Raw genomic sequence first — 20,194 nt, 5'->3', positions numbered from 1 at the left:
TAGTAATTCACAGGATTGGAGAACTCTAACCAAAATTAAAAAAAAATACCACCAGTGATTTAGAGAAAAGGTTTAATTTAGAGCATAAGTCTGAAAGCATATAAAAATGATTTTCAATGTTTACACTTTGGTTTTAAAGATTCAAGACTATATTAATTTGGGGAGATACTTAAATAATATTTAGTTTACCCCCCAAAGGTAACTTAGTAAAATATGCATTGATAGATTTTATCAAATATATATATATATAAAACCCAATACACATGAAAAGTCTTATGTAAAAAACTGATGTAGTCAGATCTAGATACGATGGGTGAAAAAGGACCATAATGACCAGATTTTGAAATCTGAGTAATCCAACATTTTACAGTGTAAAATAAATTAATATTTTAATTCCTATTACTCATAGTAATAGGAATTAAAATACTATCATGTAAAATATAAAAAGGGGGGAGGGAGGAGAACTTGTGAGTTTCTTCATAGAGAATTAAAATATCAAAGTGCTTCCAAAGAGATAGAATGTGACCAAAAGCATGCTTTTCAGAAAACAAAAGATCAGTAAAGACTAAGACAAGAATTGGAAAAAGACTTCTGCATTCTCCTCTATGTGTATTATCTTTTCATGTGATATAGATGGAAAACACTTGTCTCGCTAGTCCTTGTTGATGGAAATCAAAACCTAAGGTGAATAATTCACAGACTTGTCTGCAGCTATAAATGCTGGTATTTTCTATTGGATTTTCTACCTGCTACTAAAGTCTCTAGTTAAGAAGAATTTTGAACATGGGATAAACATGCCTCAGTACTTCTGAAGCTGTGCCAACTCTACCCCAGTCTGTTTTATAACTAGCACAAACCCAATTGCTGAACCAGAAAGTTAACAGACATTTGTCACAAAGCTTACACATCTACAGTAATGTCTATCTGACCTTATAGATTTGTTCATGGCTGAGTTCGCCGATTCTCCAATAATACTGTTAGTTTGCTACCAAGGTAATCACTTGGGAGTTTCTGCTAATTCCAGTTTTTTGAAGGATATGCCTACAGAGTATGTATGTTTCCAAATGCCTACCTAGGACATGAAGAAAAACTCAGTCGAATTATCAAAACTAATTTTTACAATGCTTCTTTCTCATTAATCCATGGAAATCATTTTTATAAGAGTTCTAGAAGGCCAGATAATTTTAGAGAGAGATTTTTTGAAAACATGAAAAACATGAACGTTTCTCTTAGTAACTGTTAGTCAGATTAGATTCTGAAGTACTTTTGTCAAACATTAAAGTAAATGAGAGCCAACATATTGCAGTAACCCAGAATGTTGGATCAACAACATCGAAGTTCAAGTTTGTATTTATTATGAAACTCTTTGAATAACTTAGCCTCTTTGCTTTTTTGAGCATAATCTATTTTACAGGAACAGTATTAGGACAAAATGAGGAGAAACCTTTGCATACACAATCTTGAGTTCACAGAGAAAAAGCAAAATATGAATACTAACAAGCCTATATGAAAGACAATCACTTTCATACCTCACTCATAAGCATGAGAGTAATCTTCCCCAATTAATTGCCCTCCATAATGTTGGATTTCAAGATCCCAGAATCCCCCAGCCACCAGGAAGTCTGGTGAAGGCTGACCATGATATAGGATTGGCAGCAAAAAATTGAAATAATGGCCCTTGATCTGACTCAGGTATTTAAGTATTCAGATATATATTTTCATATTAATGGAGCACTATACCAGGGAAAAACTCATTTACAAATATCTGTACTTCTCGGCTGCTTAAAACAAACAAACAAACAAACAAAAATGTTTTTTCATGAGATGGCAACCCTAGTAAATGGAAATGCGTTGCATTGAAGTAACACATACATTAACTTGTTCAATTTTTAGATTTGTCAACATTGCATAAAACATGCCGTTCAAATCATAATGTTTACATTTTATTGCCAGAGTATATACTCATGCACATAAATCAAATTATGATAATTATGTGTATGTGTATTTGAGATTTTATATGAGGCTCAGGGTTAGTAAATAGCTAATTGGAGGATGAAGTGAGAGTAGGAACCAGCTTGGTAGCAGCTTAGTCCTCTGTCCCTTTGAATGCTGATATAAGATTACAGCCAACAATCCTTGTATGCAAATATCTTTAAATCAAATTAAGCAAGGCAGCTTGCATTGAGAGGATAGGTCTGAAATGCAACAGAGCTGACAGGGCTGGATTTATTCTAACCATAGGTCTGCTGAGGGTTACATGGTTACATTAAGAAAATCTGTTTGCTCTTTCTTCTGGCATCATAATTTTTTTCACATTTGCATCTTCCAACACTTTGCACTACCAAAGGAGAAACTGAGACTACAGTGTAAAAAAAAGAAAGCATTATAAAAGAAATCAAAAGGACCAGAAGTCTCATAAAGAGGAATAAGCAAGTGTGAATTATGCTGCAGTGTTTTATTTGTTTTATTATTTCCAAATTTATAATCCTGATTTTTACTGAAGTGTACTTAGTAGGGATTAACACTGGGATTAACACCAGACAAACAATTAAACAATAAACAGTAACCTAATCAAGGAACTACCAACTCAGACAAACAAACAGTAAACAACAGCCTAATCAAGAAACCACCAAGGAGAAAAACAACACTGCCAACACTGATATATAAAACTAATGTGGCTTGTAGCATTTTAAAAATATAAAAACAAAATAAAAACAATACAATTAAAATCAAAGCAAAATTAAAATCAGGACTATTAACATCAACTAAACCTAACAATTAAAAAACTTGATAAAAAAATAAGTTTCCATCATTTTCCTAAATACCAGAGAATGGGAACCAGGCAAACATCTTTGGAGCATGCATTCTATAGCTTCAGGGTCTACAGGAGAAGGCTATCTCCCATGTGAGACCAAAGGTGCTTTTTCACAAGGTAACTGGACTTTCTTGTTTTTCTTTGAAGATGTTTCACTTCTCATCCAAGAAGCTTCTTCAGCTCTGACTGGATGGTGGGGAATGGAAAGATTTATATTCCTTGCAGACAGCTGGTCATTTGCATTCTTTTTAGAGAGTTGTTGGAGCTTTATCTGTGTCCTCAGGGTCACCCGAGTAGTGCAAAATGGGTGTGGAGCCCTACTCAGGTGACCTTGACCTTAACCCATTATCAAGTTTAGGCAATGTTCAAAACTGCAAATTCTTTCCTTGGAATTAGATGGTAAAGAAGTAGGTATCATCAGCAGACTAATGGCCGTCCATTCCAAGCTTCCAAATGGCCAAATCTAGTGATTTAATACAAAAGTTAAATAATACAGGGGCAAAATCTCTGTGTGATATCAGTGATTCAGTTGTTGAACAGTAGACCTTGGGACCTGAATGTCCCACAAGGTCCATCCCTTCTGGATGACCCAGAAGAATACTGTGGTCAATAGAATCATAAGCTTCCATGATTAGGGAGAACTATCAGAATTCCATTCCTTCCTCCTACCGTATTTCCTGACCACAGTCAGTGGGGATTTCATCTAGAATATGTTAAAAAAAAAAATTGGTTGTCTTGGCAAATGAAATCTAAACAAATCCAAGAATGATTGATTTGTGACATATTACACCTGGTCTCCTCCACAGTTCACCAATTCTAGTTGTGTCATGCAGATTGTACAATGGTGTTCCTGATCTCATTTTTTAAAAAAAATATTTAATGAGCTGTTAATATACTTATCAATGTATATTTTGTTTTGGTGTTTTCCTATAACATGAATTGGATAAGTCCAGCTCATGAACCTAATCCCAGATGACCTGAAGTGAGGTCTCTTCTCTGATGCCCAACCTCTTTCTTTCACTATCGATGAAACTGATGTTTTAATGATACTATTATTCTTTTACCGATTATGATTGGGTTTTAACAATGCAATCTCAGAACACATGGCTACACAAAAGTGATCCCATTGCTGCATTTTTGCAATTTACATTTGGGATGCTAGGTTATAAACTGAATAAGCCCATTTATGTCTGACAGATACGTTTATCATGTAATGCAAACATTTAGGCCTTTAATATTTAGGCCTTTAATATTTCCACAAATGAAGAATGTGTGACAGGCCTTTGAAGGAGAAACTAAAACTGGGGTTAGGATATCTTGGGATTTATACATATGCCTCTGAATCACTCTTTGGGGTGAGAGTAAGATTCTCAAACCATCCAAAAATCTAAACCCACAAAAAAATGCACTTATTTCAGTCCTTTAAAACAGATCAAGGCAAGAAAGAGGTAAAGCAGCTAATTTCAGGACTGTTTATTTTTTGGAGTGAAATAGAGTAACAGAATCTTCAGTCTATCTAAGTATCTCTCTGCCCATCTTACTGTATTACTAAACAAAATCAAAAGGGATATTACATATTATAAGATGGTCTGTTCCAAATAATTTTTAAAATAATAATAACAATAATAATAGGTGGCACAGTGCTTAGAAGGCAGTATTTGAGGCTAATTCCGCTCACTGCCAGGAGTTTGATCCTCACTGTCTCAAGACTGACTCAGCCTTCCATCTTTCCAAGGTCAGTAAAATGAGGACCCAGATTGTTGGGGGCAATATGCTGACTCTGTAAACTGCTTAGAGAGGACTGTAAAGCACTGTGAAGTGGTATACAAGTCTAAGCGCTATTGCTAATAATAAGATAAACATGGAGGGACAAAGTCTTGCTGAACAAAAATTGACATAGATTCCACAAAGATAACTCCCACTCACCATCTTCAAGGAGTGCCAGAGATTGTAGAAGACCTATAAATGGAAGTGATTATATTGATCCAGAATATTTAGATTTTCAAAAAGTCTTTTGGTAGGTAGCTTTACTCAATGGGAAGTAGTAAGGAATCTCTAAAGGGTAGGACTAATGCTTCTTAATTTGTACTTAAATATTCTTGACCGAAAGATAAAAAAATGAGTTGGGGGAATAACAGATGATACCAACACATTTCACCTGATGAAAACCAAACATGATTGTGAAGAGAATTTCAGAAGAATCTCTTTAAATTGGGTAAATGACATGCAGTTTTATCTAGGTATAGAGTGATGTACGTTGTGGCAAAAACTAATTTCACATAGACGTATTGTGGTCTTAGTTGTCTATAAATATTCAGAAAACATAAACTGGGGTCATAGAGAATAGATCAATGAAAATGTCTGCTCAGTGAGTAGCAGCTGTGAAAAAGACAAAATCCATGTTAGGAATCATCAGGAAAGAAATTGGAAGTATAGCTGTCAACACTGTAATGCTTTTATAAAAATTATGGTACATCCATGCTGGTAATACCAGGAATAGTTCTAGTCATCATATTTGAAAAGGGATACAGTAAAGTGGTAAAAAGCGCAAAAGAGTGCAACCAAATTGATCAGGGGTTCAAACACATTCCAACAAGCTGATTCGAATGAGATTTAGTTGGCTAAAGGAAGTACTTCATACAATTCATTGAGACAAGATAGGAACATGGTCACTAACTTGGATAGCTTTAAAAGGAAGTTGGATCAGTTCATAGAGATCTCAAGGTCATGTGAGGCCCAATTATACCTTTGCATTGTGGGTAGCATACCTACAAGTAAAGTTTGTAAGAGAACAATGATTTTCAACAACAAAGGTGACTGAGTCAACCTGCTCCTGCTCTAAAAACACCCAATACATCTGATTATGTTGGCCCAATCCAACACTGGGTTTGGTCACTTGGTGTGAGTAGCCAAGTAGTGTAAACAAAAATCCCCTTTTATTCTGTATGGCGAAAGATATGCTTGAGGCTGGTGACACAAATCATGAATGCCAATTTACAATTTTATAGCATATTTATATAGCTTCAGGCAAGGAAGTTATACAACTTCAGTTATTATAGGCTAATGCAAACAAGAAAGTCGCTATGTAACTTTACTAGGTAGATTTGAAATATCACTGGACAGACTTCAAGTATGTTTATGGGAGATGCGTTTCATTATCTAACCTTTCTGCCTTTGGGTGTGATTTTTACTATGCTAACAATGAGCTTTCATGACCCTGGCATTTTCTAAGTCTTTCTGCCTTATGTGACTTCAACTACTTCCATAATGGAGGGGTAAATTTTTTAAAATGGTTTTTAGCTATTCCATCAGTTCGCCATGATGAAAAACGAAACAAGCTTTAGTTCCATCAGCATCACTTTTACGTTTTTATGAACATTTGCATCCTCATAATTATTATGGTTGACTTTTTCTGCACATTTTCCAGTTTTACACTATTCTTTTTAGAAGCAGAATAAAACAAAAATGTTTTACGTTGCTTTTCTAAATGTACATGAACATACAGACATAATAATTGGCATACTTGTCATGTTTGACAACACATCTTGCTTGAATTTCCAATACATTGTTAAGCAGAGTTGATCAATGAATTTTTATTGGACATTAAATGCTGCCTTCTATTACACCATCATAAAAATATAAAATGTTGACATGGAATGTGGATTTCATTCTTATTTGGGTTTTACACTAATTGAATTTGATTTAGACACTCATATAAATAGTGTGAGATTTTATTTGAATGCTGCCAACTGTTCAAAATTCTGTACTTTTCAGATCCATTTGGCTGGAATATGGCACAATTCTATATTTAGGTAGATCGTGGCTCTGTGTAAAATATTTTTTGTTAATGAATGAATGATAGTAACTTTCCAAGACTTGAACAGTTACTTGCAACTTTTTATTCAGCAACACTAGAACCACTCAGTCATTAAATAATCCAATATTATTTATATGTCCTGTCAGTGTGAAACGTCCCGTGGCATAACAATGAGCAGCATAAATATCTGATGACCAAGAACACTGAATAGAGAAAAAGTTGGTATATTATTTTATACTTAATTAATAAGACAGAAATAGGAGGCAAAAATAGCAAAGTACGTAGGCTAACAGAATGGAAGCTGTTGTGCAGTGAAAGCTCCCTTCCAAATGGGAGCCTATAGGTTCAGGCTTTGTCACTGGCACTGACATGTATAATGCAACATGAATTAACTTAAACTAAACACAGAAATCCTTAAATGCACAATTATTTCACATGCACCCATTCAAATCATGTGATGGGCCCACTAGGAAATGGATGGATGGATGGATAGATGCACAGATAGGCTTGCCTTTATTTCTCAGTGGGCTTCTTGTGAAATATTTATATACATGAGGTTGAAAGGAATAACTACTGATGGAATTACATTTTAAAAGACTACAGACTTACTTCTGGAGATGAGAATGTAATCAGCTGTTCACTTTTAGAATGTAGACCCTTATAATAATAAGCAGATGGCTATGACTCTCTTGTATCACTCATTTCCTGCAAATGACTGTAGTTATTGGAATTATACCTAACAGAATTCCCAGTAGGCATGTATGATGGAATATGCACCTGGAGAAGCAGTAGAAGGGAGTTTTGGCAGCATAGAGCTTTCCCAGGGAGCCAACGGTAAATCTTATCAGAGAGAAGCCCAAATTAAGAGGCTGCATAGTCCCGATCTGAATAGGGAAGGAGGGAAGAGGTTCAGGGTAGCTACACCCTAGAATTTCTCAGGATATATCTATTAGGATAGTTATAGTTTAGTTTGATAAGATGTTGTCCATTAGATGCAGAGTATGCAAATAAAAGATTGGACTCCATTGGATTTTTGCCGTGTCGTCTTTGGGCTTGGGCCTGACAGTGTGATTGTTTTAAGCCAAATGCATTTAAGATTCAGGCAGAAAGAAATGGCTGAGCATACTGTATATTTCTTTTCATCTTTCCCCCACTATAGCAAATAACTGCCCCAAATCTTTCTGAAAAGAAATAACTGCATTTGGGATTTACTCTTTTAATCAGACATAATGCCATAGAGCAGTGTTCCCCAACCTTGGCAACTCTAAGAGGTGTGGACTTCAACTCCCAGAGTTCCCCAGCCAAACAATCATGCAAAAACAGGGCTTCTCTAGGAACATCTTTGTTTTCCTGCCTCCCCCCCCATTTTCAGATCTACAGGCACAGAGGAGAGTAAAACAGACAGAAAAGAGGCAGAGGAGATCTGCCAAGTCTATCCCCACCTTACCCATTGTGGCTCTCTGACTCTGATTGGGACATGGTGGGTTTTTATCAGACTTGTTAGATCAGCGGTTCTCAACCTATGGGTCGTGACCCCATTTGGGGTCAATCGACCATTTCACGGGGGTCGCCAAGCAAGGCTGTCTGCCATTTTTTTCCCCTTTTCCGGCGGGTGCCTTACCTCCCTTGAGCTGGGCCAGCTGGTGGTCGGCCTGCTCCGTCTCTGCCGCTTGCCAGCTGCGCTTCGGCCGGCGCAGGGGGCGGAACCACGCATGCGTGGCGCTCCCGGGCAGGGAAAGTCCTCGACTTATGACCGGTTGGGTAGTCCTCGACTTACAACCAGTTTAGTCCTTGACTTACGACCGGTTTAGTCCTCGACTTATGACCAGTTGGGGGTCGCGGCATTAAAAAGGTTGAGAACCACTGTGTTAGATAAAGGGGAAGTTGGAAAACTAGCTGGTGTGGACTGTCCTGGCACTGATAAGAATAGTCCTTTACTTTTCCCATCATCTTTTGACAGATCACTAGGTATGTACTTTTCCGAATGGGGGGTAGCAGTAGACTGTGTTGAAGTATACTGTGGAAATGAGACAAGAGGTGAAGACTTTTAGATGTGGGAATTTGACTTGATCTTGAAAAACTAAGGGAGAGTTGAACCTGGTTTGCTTTTGGATGGGAAATCCTTAGGCTGTAGGCTAGACTGGGAATTTGAGAAAATATCTTTGAAGAAAAAAAAATGGCAATCCATCTCTATATTATTGCCATAAAAACTTTATGGATGGGTCTCCGAAGTTATTAGGAAGCCAACCTAATTCAAAGTTTTTATCATTATCTTTGCATATTCCAAACTCCCTCAATTCCAAATGTTTTCCTCTTATTAACTTATGCAAATGTCGTGATTTTGCCTCTCTTCCCCCTGTTTAAAGGAAATGAATATGTCAATGCCACTAGTAGCTCTCGGCTAAAATATTGGAATTTGTTTTGATATGTAGATAGACTAGACTCATTCTCTGCAGTATGAAACAGTGCATCTGAGCAGGGCTACATGAATTTCTTATTCATTTTATTAAACTCTTATTAAGAAAAAAAAACGCACATCTTTTGCCCAATGCAGAATAGTTAGTATGTGTGTGTGTGTGTGTGTGTGTGTGTATTGTTAATCAGGAAATAAACATATCAAACATTTTTAATCAGCTATAATGATTTTTGGCAGACATTGCATCATTTTCTTCCCAAATTCATTATCTTCTTCCTCTCTGACTAGAAGAATATATTTTTATTCATATAAATTGCTCATATGTATGTAAATATCCAAATTTAAAATGATTACCTATGGCAAGCTGGAACCACAGTACCTTTCTTGACATCAACAAAGCTAGCTGTTTCTTAATTGGGAATTCAGTATTTATTCATATTATTACTGTTCATCCTTTCATTATTAAAGCATCCTGTAAGATGTTTAGCATTTCAACAGAATTAGAGGGAATGTAAGAAATCATCAAAATCAAATGTATATTAAAATACTGAAGTGATGAAATGCAAAGCATGTAAAAGATGACATAATAATGAGTAGAAATAGTCCTCACAACTGGTTGTTTAGTGATCGTTTGAAGTATTTTAGATCCAATTCTAACCTTCTGGTGTATGGGGTCCCCGGTGATAATAGTGAACATGTTTCAGGCACTCAACTGGCCCATATTGATAAATAAATAAAGGCAGCCATTTGCAGCATCCTGTGGTCACATGACTGTGATTTATGACATTGTTTATTTCTGGATTTTGGCAAAAATGCCCCACCGTAATTAATGGATTCACTTAACAACTGTAGCATTCCCTTAAGGAATGTGGATTCATTTAACAGCCATGATAATTCACTTAAAGACCACCGCAAAAAAAGTTTGTAAAATTGGGTCGGTCACACGATGACCCACTTTACGACCATCGGGACTTACAACCGCAATGGGCAGGCTCTCTTACAGTTGTAAGTCGAGGGCTACCTGTATCAACAAGGGATTGATCTTCGCTCGCTCTCTTTTTTTTTTTTTTTTTTTAAAAAAAGGTTTCGTGCAGTTATAGAAAACAATTCCTTCCTAATATGAAAACTCACCTCCTGCTTGGTCCTGCTATGCTGTCTTATTGTAGGGAGGGGAAGCGATGATGAGAATGCTGGATGGGGTGAACAAAGATTGTTAGGAGGCTGTGCCAAGACTATGTACCCCAGTAGGGTTACGCAAGCCTTAAAGTCACCACATCAGTTCTGCTAAAGTAAGTAGACATCAGACTGACCACCAGCTTATCAGGTACTTAGAAGCCAAGGACTTGGCAGCACAAAAAAACAATGGCCAACAACTTAATAGCCGGCCATCAACACTCCAATCGACCAATAAAAAGCCACACCCAACCAGTCACCACATAAATGTGACACATAGAATAGCCCAAAGCACACATTCTGATGAGAGAGAAGTTCCCTGAGGATGGTCTCCAGCACAAATCTGAAAGCTCAGAAGACTAAACCTCTGATCTCAGTGACTGACCCAGTTTGGATCCTGCAACATTATCCTGGGAAACGTATATTTGCTTTCATTCCTAAGTAGATGTCTTTAAGCTGAGCTGAGCTGAGCTGAGCTGAGACGAGACGAGACGAGACGAGATGAGACAAGATAAGATAAGATAAGATGATTAAGTTACGCTAAGCTAAGCTAAGCTAAGCTAAGCTAAGCTAAGCTAAGCTAAGCTAAGCTAAGATAAGCTAAGCTAAGCTAAGCTAAGCTAAGCTAAGCTAAGCTAAGCTAAGCTAAGATAAGATAAGATAAGATAAGATAACCTTTATTGTCATTTTTTATTATGGGCACATTGGCACACATTAAAAATGAAATTTAGTTGCTAGTTCTCAAAAGTGTACACAAACATAGCACACATTTAAACATGCTATATACAACATGTATATAAACTTTCACCCTTACATATAAATAACATATAAATATTAATCACTGTCCAACTTGAATACATAATGGAAAGAGGAAGCTTTAGAGTTCACCAGGCTGTATGTGGCTGAATCTGGATGTTCTGCTACGGATACCATGAAGCCTCCTCCCAGAAGGGAACAAGGAAAACAGATCTTGAAGAGGATGTATAATGTCCCAGACAATCTTGCGGACCCTGCTCAAGCAACGCTTCTGTGCTATGTCTTGGATGGGAGGGAGGGAACTGCCAATGATCTTTTCTGCCATCCTCACCACTCTCTGCACTGCCTTCCTGTCTGAAGCAGTGATGCTTCTAAATCAGACTACTGTTGTATCATCTGCGAACTTCATAATATGGTTGGTGGCAAACCTAGTGCAACAGTCATGGGGCAACAGGGTGAACAGCAGTGGACTTAGGACGCAGCCCTGAGGAGAACCTGTGCCCAAGAAAATGGTGTTGGAACAAATACAGTAGTGGGCCTTATTCATGATGACAATGAGGGTGCTTACTGCAAGGAGGATGAGGGGTTGCTGAACTGTATAAGGAGAACAGCCTAGTTTTAAATACCAGAAAAACCAAAGAGATCATTGTCGATTTCAGAAAAGGCAGGCACAGCCACACTTCTCTGTGCATTAATGATTCACCTATGGAAATGATTACCAGCATCAAATTCCTGGGTGTGCAGTTAACAAGTAGGCTGGCTTGATCGCTCAACAGCGAGACACTGGTGAAGCAGGCACAGCAGCGCCTGCATTTTCTGTGTCACATAAGAAAAGCACATCTTCCTTCCCCTATCCTTACCACTTTCTACAGGGGGACGATCGAGAGCATCCTGTCATACAGCATCACAGTCTGATTTGGAAGCATCACTGCTTCAGACAGGAAGGTGGTGCAGAGAGTGGAGAGTGTTTAATATTCATATGTTATGTATATGTAGGGGTGTAAGTCTATACATATGTTGTATATAGTATGTATATCTTGTATATAGTATGTTTAGGTGTGTGTCATGTATGTGTTCACTTTGAGAGCGGGCAACTAAATTTCATTTTTGGTGTGTGTCGTTGTGCCCACAGTAAAAAATGACAATAAAGGTTACCTTATCTTACCTTACCTTACCTTACCTTACCTTACCTCACCTCACCTCACCTCACCTCACCTCACCTCATCCTATCCTATCCTATCCTATCCTATCCTATCCTATCCTATCCTATCCTATCCTATCCTTATCTTGCCTTATCTTGCCTTATCTTGCCTTACCTTTCCTTTCCTTTCCTTACCTTATGATGGGGATTTTAGGCTGGATGGGACTCAACTTGCTACTAAGGAACAGCTGATTACTTTCTGGAGAGCTACTGGTGTTGATGTTAAGGCAAGAACAAAGCTTTCAGTATGTCCAGTTGCTGATGTTGCCATGCAGACAAAGAAAACACAAAAGCTGCAAAAACAGAATTACAATCAGAACCAGGAAGGCAAAAAACATGAATATGGAAAAGCTCAATACAGTGAAAGATGAAACGATCCACTACATATTGACAACTTAGACATCAGCAGATTGAAATGGACTGGAAATTGCCACTTTCAGTCAGAAGATTATACTATGTACTACTCAGAATTTTAAAAAAAGGAAGGCTTTGTTTTCATAGTCATGAAATATTTAGTAAATTCAGTACTGGGGTATAATGGACTTAGTGACTGAATAATGTTACTTAGATTTCACAGGCAAACTTTTAATGTTATGGTTATCCAAGTTTAGCAACATTATTCTCCAAACACTGACACAGAAAACAAGGTTGACTAGTTGTATGGTTGCTTTCAATCTGAAATCAGCGGAACATGGAAACAAGATATACTGTTCGTGATCGGAGACTGGGATGCCAAAATTGGAAATAGTAAGGAGGAAAATGTAGTCAGAGTGTATGAAAAGCAAAAATGAGATGAGAACAAGTTATCAGTTTCTGTGAATTCAATACTTTCTTCATTGCATACACAGTCTAATATGATTTTTATCGAAACTTTTATTAGATAAAATACAATTAATGCAAACCAATATAAAGTAAGGAAGAAAAAAAGAAAAAGAAAGCAAGCAAAGAGAAAGCAAAAACTGCAAAGAAAAGAGAAAAAAGTTGAAGAAAAATAGAAAAGAAAAAAATAGTTATGAAGAAGTAGTTTCCAATATTCTTCACAGCATTTATAAGTACAATTATATTTAACCTCCCTCTCTAAACTTACATCATAATTCTCTTCTTTCTATCCTGTCTAATCATCAAAGCTATAAATTACAAATTCACTTTTTTCCATTTTTAAGCAAAATGTCCATGAGAGGTTTCCCATCACCAATAAATGTAGACAGTGTCTTTTCTCTAATAAAAAAATAATAATTTATTCATCTCAGCAAGATCTGTCGATTTCACTAATCACTCTTCCATAAATTCATGCTGAATTTATCCATTGGTGCATATAATAATCTCCATCACAGTAATCATATACTGAAGTACTCTTACATAGGTTTTTTCTAACTGTTTATCCATTAGTCCTAAAGGGAAAAGTTCTGGCCTCAATTGAATATTAATCTTTGAAATCCTCTCTTGTTTCCAATATATTATTGAAGAACAGTTTATACATTTACATAATTTCTCTGGTGTCATATACCAACAATACATTTCATAAAAATTCTCTTTAAGATTATGACACAGTGTAAATGTCAACTCTTTTGACCACATATTTTCCCATTATTATTATTCTTCTTGTGCCATATCCATTATCGGATGTTGGCAATCATGTTGGCGATCCTGTTTTTATCAGTAGCTGCACGAAAAAGTGCTGCTGAGTTTTGTCCAAACCAGTCCCTTAGATTTTTAAGGCATGATGTTCTTCTTCTGCCTGGACCTCATTTGCCTTCAATCTTTCCCTGGAGGATTAAACGGAGTATGCCGTATTTTTCTGGATGTCGCATCACATGTCCGAAATATTCTAACTTTCGTTTTTTAATTGTTTTGATGATTTCCCTTGGCTTTCCCAGGCGGCTTATCACCCACTCATTTATACGTAACAGCTGCCTGTAAATTCACATTTCAAATGCTTCTAGTCTCTTCAAGTGGCCTTCTGTCAGAGACCAGGTCTCTACTCCATAGAGCAGGATAGAAAAAATATAACATCTGACAAGCCTGATTTTCAATCTTAGGTTTATGTTGTGACTGCAGAAGACCTTTTTCATTTTGAAGAATGCTGTTCGAGCTTTCTCTATCCTTGTCTTTACTTCAGTGGTCATATCCTAGCTTTCATATAAATTAGAACCGAGGTGCGTGATCCAATTTTCCTGTTGGTCCATCTATATATTATAATCAAAATTCTTAGCCCAGTTTATCATACATTCTTTTAATCTGTTCTTTCTCTATTTCAGATTTTAGCAGAGGTTTATACTGTACTTTTTAGCAATTACAACTTAGTTTTCAAACAATAAAAATGCCACCTTATACATTAGGGGTGTCAAATTGCCAGCCCGCGGGCTGGATGCATCATAGCAAAACCGCGCCCACCCCATTGCCGGCAATGGCAAAAAAGTCGCGATATGTCACGACACATCACGTGACATTGCGAGTTTGACACCCCTGTTATACATGGATATCACCAGGTAGAGTACACAGAAATCAAATGAGACTACAATTGAATGCAAAGAAATTATAACTAATAACAAATCAGGAACAGAATGCAGGCTTACAACTGGCAGTAAAAATATTGAAGTAGTAGAGAGTTTCTGCCTTTTAGAATTGACTAGTAGGTTTAAAAGATATCAGCAGTGAAGAAATATGCTGCAAAGGAGAACTTGGTAGAGTAACAAAAAAAGACCTTGGAACATATATTCACATGCCATGATATGTCTAAACCTGAAAAGAACAGAATCTTGCACACAGCAGTTTTCCCTGTGACACTCTATGAAAGCAAAAATTGGACTTTTGAAGAAAATCTGTTGACACATTTGAACTTTGGTGTTGAGGATGACTCCTGAGAATAGCCAAGAATGGATAGCTAAAAAAAATGACCAAATGGACCATAGAACAAATCAAACAAGAATTTTCATGTCAGGCATACATGATTAGGCACAAATGTTCATATTTCATATTTCAGACACATTAAAGACTGCCCTCCCTTCAGACATTTACAGTGCTAGAAATGGTGGAAAGCAAGAGAAGAAGAAAAAAATGACCAGAAGGATGAATTTGATTATACAGGTACAGTGGTCCTTGGGATACAATGGCAATCGGGATTGAAATTTCCCTCAGTAAGTGATATGATTGTAAAGTACAATGTCACATGAGTATATCACAGGTCCCATTGTAACCAAGAAAGCATATGGACGCACAAGACAGACGTCCTAGGCAAGCAGGCTGGCAGGCAAGAGCTTTGGAGGTTGTGTAAATGTTGCAGGTGGGCATTACTAAGTGTGGGCCAATTAGTGGGGGCTTTGGGCTGGCTGGTGAGGCTGCGGCCTAGCCGGGGGGGGGGCATGGGCAGGCACTGCTGAATGAGGGCAGAGATTACTGAGCGTGGGCAGGTGGAACTACTGAGGGAAGGCAGGCCAGTGGAGTGCTCCTCAAGAGGAAAAAATGGCAGAAGTGTCTTATTACAACCTTCCTTACCAGCTTCCCCATTGGCTTTACTTGTGGCAAGCTGGCAGGGAAGATTACAAATGATGATTACACAACTGTAGTTTGCAGCAACGTTATAATCGTGAGGCTAGGGGCACTCAAATGCCTGGATTGCAATCATGTGATTGTCGGGATGCTGAGATAGATGGAATTCTGAGGATCTGTGTTAAGGCCCCATTGTTCAGTTCCTTTGCCCACTTAGTAATATTCACTGAATGAATGTTTGTAACCTGAGGATTACCTATATCAGCAATCTGAGAGAGAGGCCAGATTGGAGTCAGATGATCCCAAAGAAATCTATCTATGTGGTTACTAAAAGTCAACACTGGCTTTATGACACATAATCAGTTAAAAGAGTAGTCATAGTGGAAATTTGGGGGGATTTTAACCATGGTGATATTTTTTATTCTACCTTATAGATAGAAAAAAGGATTTATCTAGAATTGTACTATAACACTTTCCACCCAGGACTAAATAACACATTGATTTGATAGCATTTGAACTGGTTACATTTTATCTGTTTAAAATATAGTAAAAACTTTACAGTATTTATTTATCCAATTTGCACGCCATTTGACTTTCAACAATTCTGACTTTTAGATTATTGAAAAAAGAAAGCAAGGACACATTGATGGACAGTGCATAATAATATTCTCTATTGTTTAAAAAATCTGAAGGAATGGGATCATGAGAAGCATTGATTTGAAAAGCATTTTGGTCATGGGAAGCATTGGTTTGAAAAAACATATTGATTCTATTGCCAAAGGGATACTTGTACACATCTCATTAGTGGAGAGAAATTATATTTCTGTCATCCTGTCCTATATGAATAATGGAAAGATTAGGGTGAAAGGTAAGCATCAAAATCCTAAACAGCCACTGACCAGAATCAAGATTTTGGGGATTGCAAAAAAGGGATTGAAGACTGAATGGAGTCTGCCATTGCATCTACAATTTGGAACATCTTCAGTTTCATATTTCATCCCTGGTAAAGAATAAGTGAAGAATATACTTTCTGACAAACACTTTTTAAAAGAAAAGCTTCATAGATGCCACTTTCACTAGAAGATCTGTCTTCATTTGTAGATGACTTTCATCAATCTAAGTTGGCTTTCCTGTGGTGTAAAACAGAAGGAATGGTGAATTTAGAGGTTGTTGACCTACAACTCACAGCAACCTCTGTCAGGGTGACCAATCATAGAGTAACAGTTTAACAACATCTGGATAGATATTACTTCCCCAGCCTCTGGTCTGTTATGATATATTGTGGTATGTTAGCAAGATCAGATTATTGTATTTTTTTATTGTTCATATTCTATGTGAATAAATGAATAATCTGACCAATTGCAGAGATTGCAAAAAAGAATTGCCATTGTTAATCACAGCAGTAAGTGCTTTCTTGATATTTCTTGTGCAGAAATCAATGCTATGAACAACGCATTTGTTGGAAGAAAGGCAAAGAAGAGCATAAGTTTAGTATTATGACACTAGTTTATAATAAGTGCCACTGTTCCTGGTTGATTAGATTAGACTGTGTTATGAATATAATTTGTAACATGCATTTTTTTTTTAAAAAAAGGTAGAGAGCAAAACAGGTATATTCCCTGCTACTACACAAGAGGGCCTTCCCAAGAAATGTTATTTATATGCATTAGATAGCTGTAAAAGAGAACATAGGATGGATTTGATGTGTCAGATCGCAAATTTAGGTTATACATCAGATGCTTCCTGGCACCGAGAATAGAATCTGATTTAACTTTGGGGAGAATATTTATGTTTGTGTATGTGGGTGTTTGAAAGAGAACCAGAGAAAAAGAGAATAGCTTCGTAGTTTTAATTTTGTGACTCCCAAGATTCTAGTACTGTAAGAACCATAATGCAATTGGGAAAGTAGAACTACATGTTCTTTCAATGTTTCAATAAAATACAATCATGGACAGTAACTGCTTGAATTATATCACTTAGATTCTATCTCTAAAGTATATAATACTACTGCACATTCATCATTATTTTTATTTTTACTCAATTCAGAGTTTAACGGACTATTTCGAATATAAAACTTCCTTCAGGATGACAGGTTTCTAGTTAAAGTGTTGTTTATTCAACTTACATATCTGTTAGCAACCTACTAACAAGAGCTAGTTTGAGCTAGTGATTAGGGCACCAGGCTAGAAAACAGAAAATGATGAGTTCAAGTCCTGCCTATGAAAGCCAGCTGAGTGACTTTGGGCCAGTCATTTTTTCTCAGCCCAACCCAACTTAGAGGGTTGTAATTGTGGGGAATATAGGAGGAGGAAGGGGTGTTGGATATGGTGGTGCAGTGGTCAAAATGCACTATTGTAGGCAAACTGTGCCCACAGCCTGGAATTTGATTTTAACGGGACTCGAGGTTGATTCAGCCTTCCATCCTTCTGAGGTCAGTAAAATGAGGACCCATATTGTTGGGGGCAATATGCTGACATTGTAAACCAGTGGTGTCAAACTGCCGGCCCATGGGCCAGTTGCATCATGCGGAGGCTGCATCTACCCCAGCTCCGGCAATGCAAAAAAAAGTCACGATACATCACGGCACGTCATGTGACATGGCGAGTTTGACACCCATGTTGTAAGCCATCCAGAGAGCGCTGAAAAGTGCTATGGGGTAGCATATAAGTCTAAATGCTATTGCTATTGCTCTTCTCTGCCTTGAGTTATTTCAGAAAACAATAAAGGCAGGATACACATATATAAAACAGCAGTATAAAACATAAAGCAGTGTAAAGCATGTATTTCCTCTCTTTCAAAATTCAAAAGCATACTTGAAAGAGGCAATACATGACAGAGCCTCATACGTACTACATGATGAGGAGTGCAAATGCAGCCATTGTGACTGGTTAAACCAAGGTTCATGGTTTTAATGTTCTCCTTTCCCTTTTCTTAAATTTCCAGAGAACTGAAATTGAGAGAACTGGTTGAGCCAGTTTGTTCTAGTGGTTGTGGTGATGACCTAGAAACCAGGAGATCATGAATTCTTGGTCCACCTTAGGCATGACAGCTAGCTGGGTGATTTTGGGCCAGTGACTCTCTCTTAGTCCACCCCGCCCCACAGGGTTGTTGTTTTGGAGAAAATAGAAGGAGTAAGGAGTATTAGGTATGTCTGCTGCTTTGAGTTACTTAAAAAGTAATAAAGGTGGGATAACAATCTAAAAAAAATAAGTAAATAAATAGAACATACAACACAGGTTAATAAGGTTGGAAGGACCTTGGAGGTCTTCTATCTAGTCCACCCCCTTGCTGAAGCAGGAGACCCTGGCCTACACCATTCCAGACAAATGACTGTTCAGTAAACTAGGACTGATCCCTTCTGAGACTCTTTCTGCACTCTACACTCTTATTCCTTCTGTAGGCTGTTACATCATTTGTCTGACTTTTGCCCTTGCTTTGGCTCTTCCTCTTGCCCCCATTGTACTCTCCATAGTACATTACCTCTACAGAGGGAAAAGGGAATGTCCCTGAAGGATATGAGGAAAGACTACTACCAAGGCAAAGGTCAGATAAGCAAAGTAAATTAAGGTAACGTTGAAGTAAATTTTGTCTCAACTGCATCATCCTATGTTGTAGACAGGCTACCTGTACATCCACTTGCTGCTGGTATTGCAGCAATGCAGCCTTGAGGTGCTTGGCAGATAACGGTGTACCCAGGGAGATCAGAGATCCTCTTTCCTCTCTAGAAAGAGAATATGAGACTTGCAAGTTTGATGTCAGCCCTACAAGGTCAACTAGATTAAGAAACCAATGTCATGTAGATCAGGGTTACATTTATTGTAACGTCTTGCAAGTCTGAACATCTTTCCCCTCTTTTTGTATCTTTGTATGAACCAGGGAAGGGCTTGTGTGACGCATTTGTCTAAGTTATCTTTTGGCCCAGGCTTAAGCTCAGTTTATCTGACCATTGCCCTGGTAGTGACTCTAAATTATCATTGTATGGGAACTGATTTATAGGCCTGAAAGCTAGCTGGGTGACTTTGAGCCAGTCACTCTCTCTCAGTTCAACCCACCTCATAAGTTGTGGGGAAAATAGGAGGAGGTAGGAGCATTAGATATGTTTGCTGCCTTGAGTTACTTGATAAAGTAATGAAAGTGAGAAAAAAAAATCAATCAATCAAACAAACAAATAATGTACTACAAGGTTTTGCAAGGACAGGCTCTAAGAAAAAGGAGGAATGGTGAATCACCATATAGGAGGCATATACAGCCTTCAGTTCTTATTTGTAGTCAACATCTGGGTGGGAATATGGCCCAATGACACATCTCCATAAAACAGTGGGGACTATGGAGAAGCAAAGACTGACAGCCAAGCAATAAGCACAAGCTGAGTTTCTTCGGGCAAGGAAATGCCATGAGTTTCCCCCCATGAGCTCTGCGGGGTGGAGGGTGGGGGGTGAAGTTCCTTGTAAGGAAATTGCAGGGTCCGGAGAGACTCTACAAGTTACTGCAAGTGGTACACTAGGAGCCACGGGAGAACACATTATG

The sequence above is a fragment of the Protobothrops mucrosquamatus genome, unplaced genomic scaffold (assembly GCF_001527695.2).
Source record: "Protobothrops mucrosquamatus isolate PMUCROS unplaced genomic scaffold, P.Mucros_1.0 scaffold502, whole genome shotgun sequence".
Taxonomy (NCBI): domain Eukaryota; kingdom Metazoa; phylum Chordata; class Lepidosauria; order Squamata; family Viperidae; genus Protobothrops; species Protobothrops mucrosquamatus.
Note: the sequence above shows the minus strand (reverse complement) of the source record.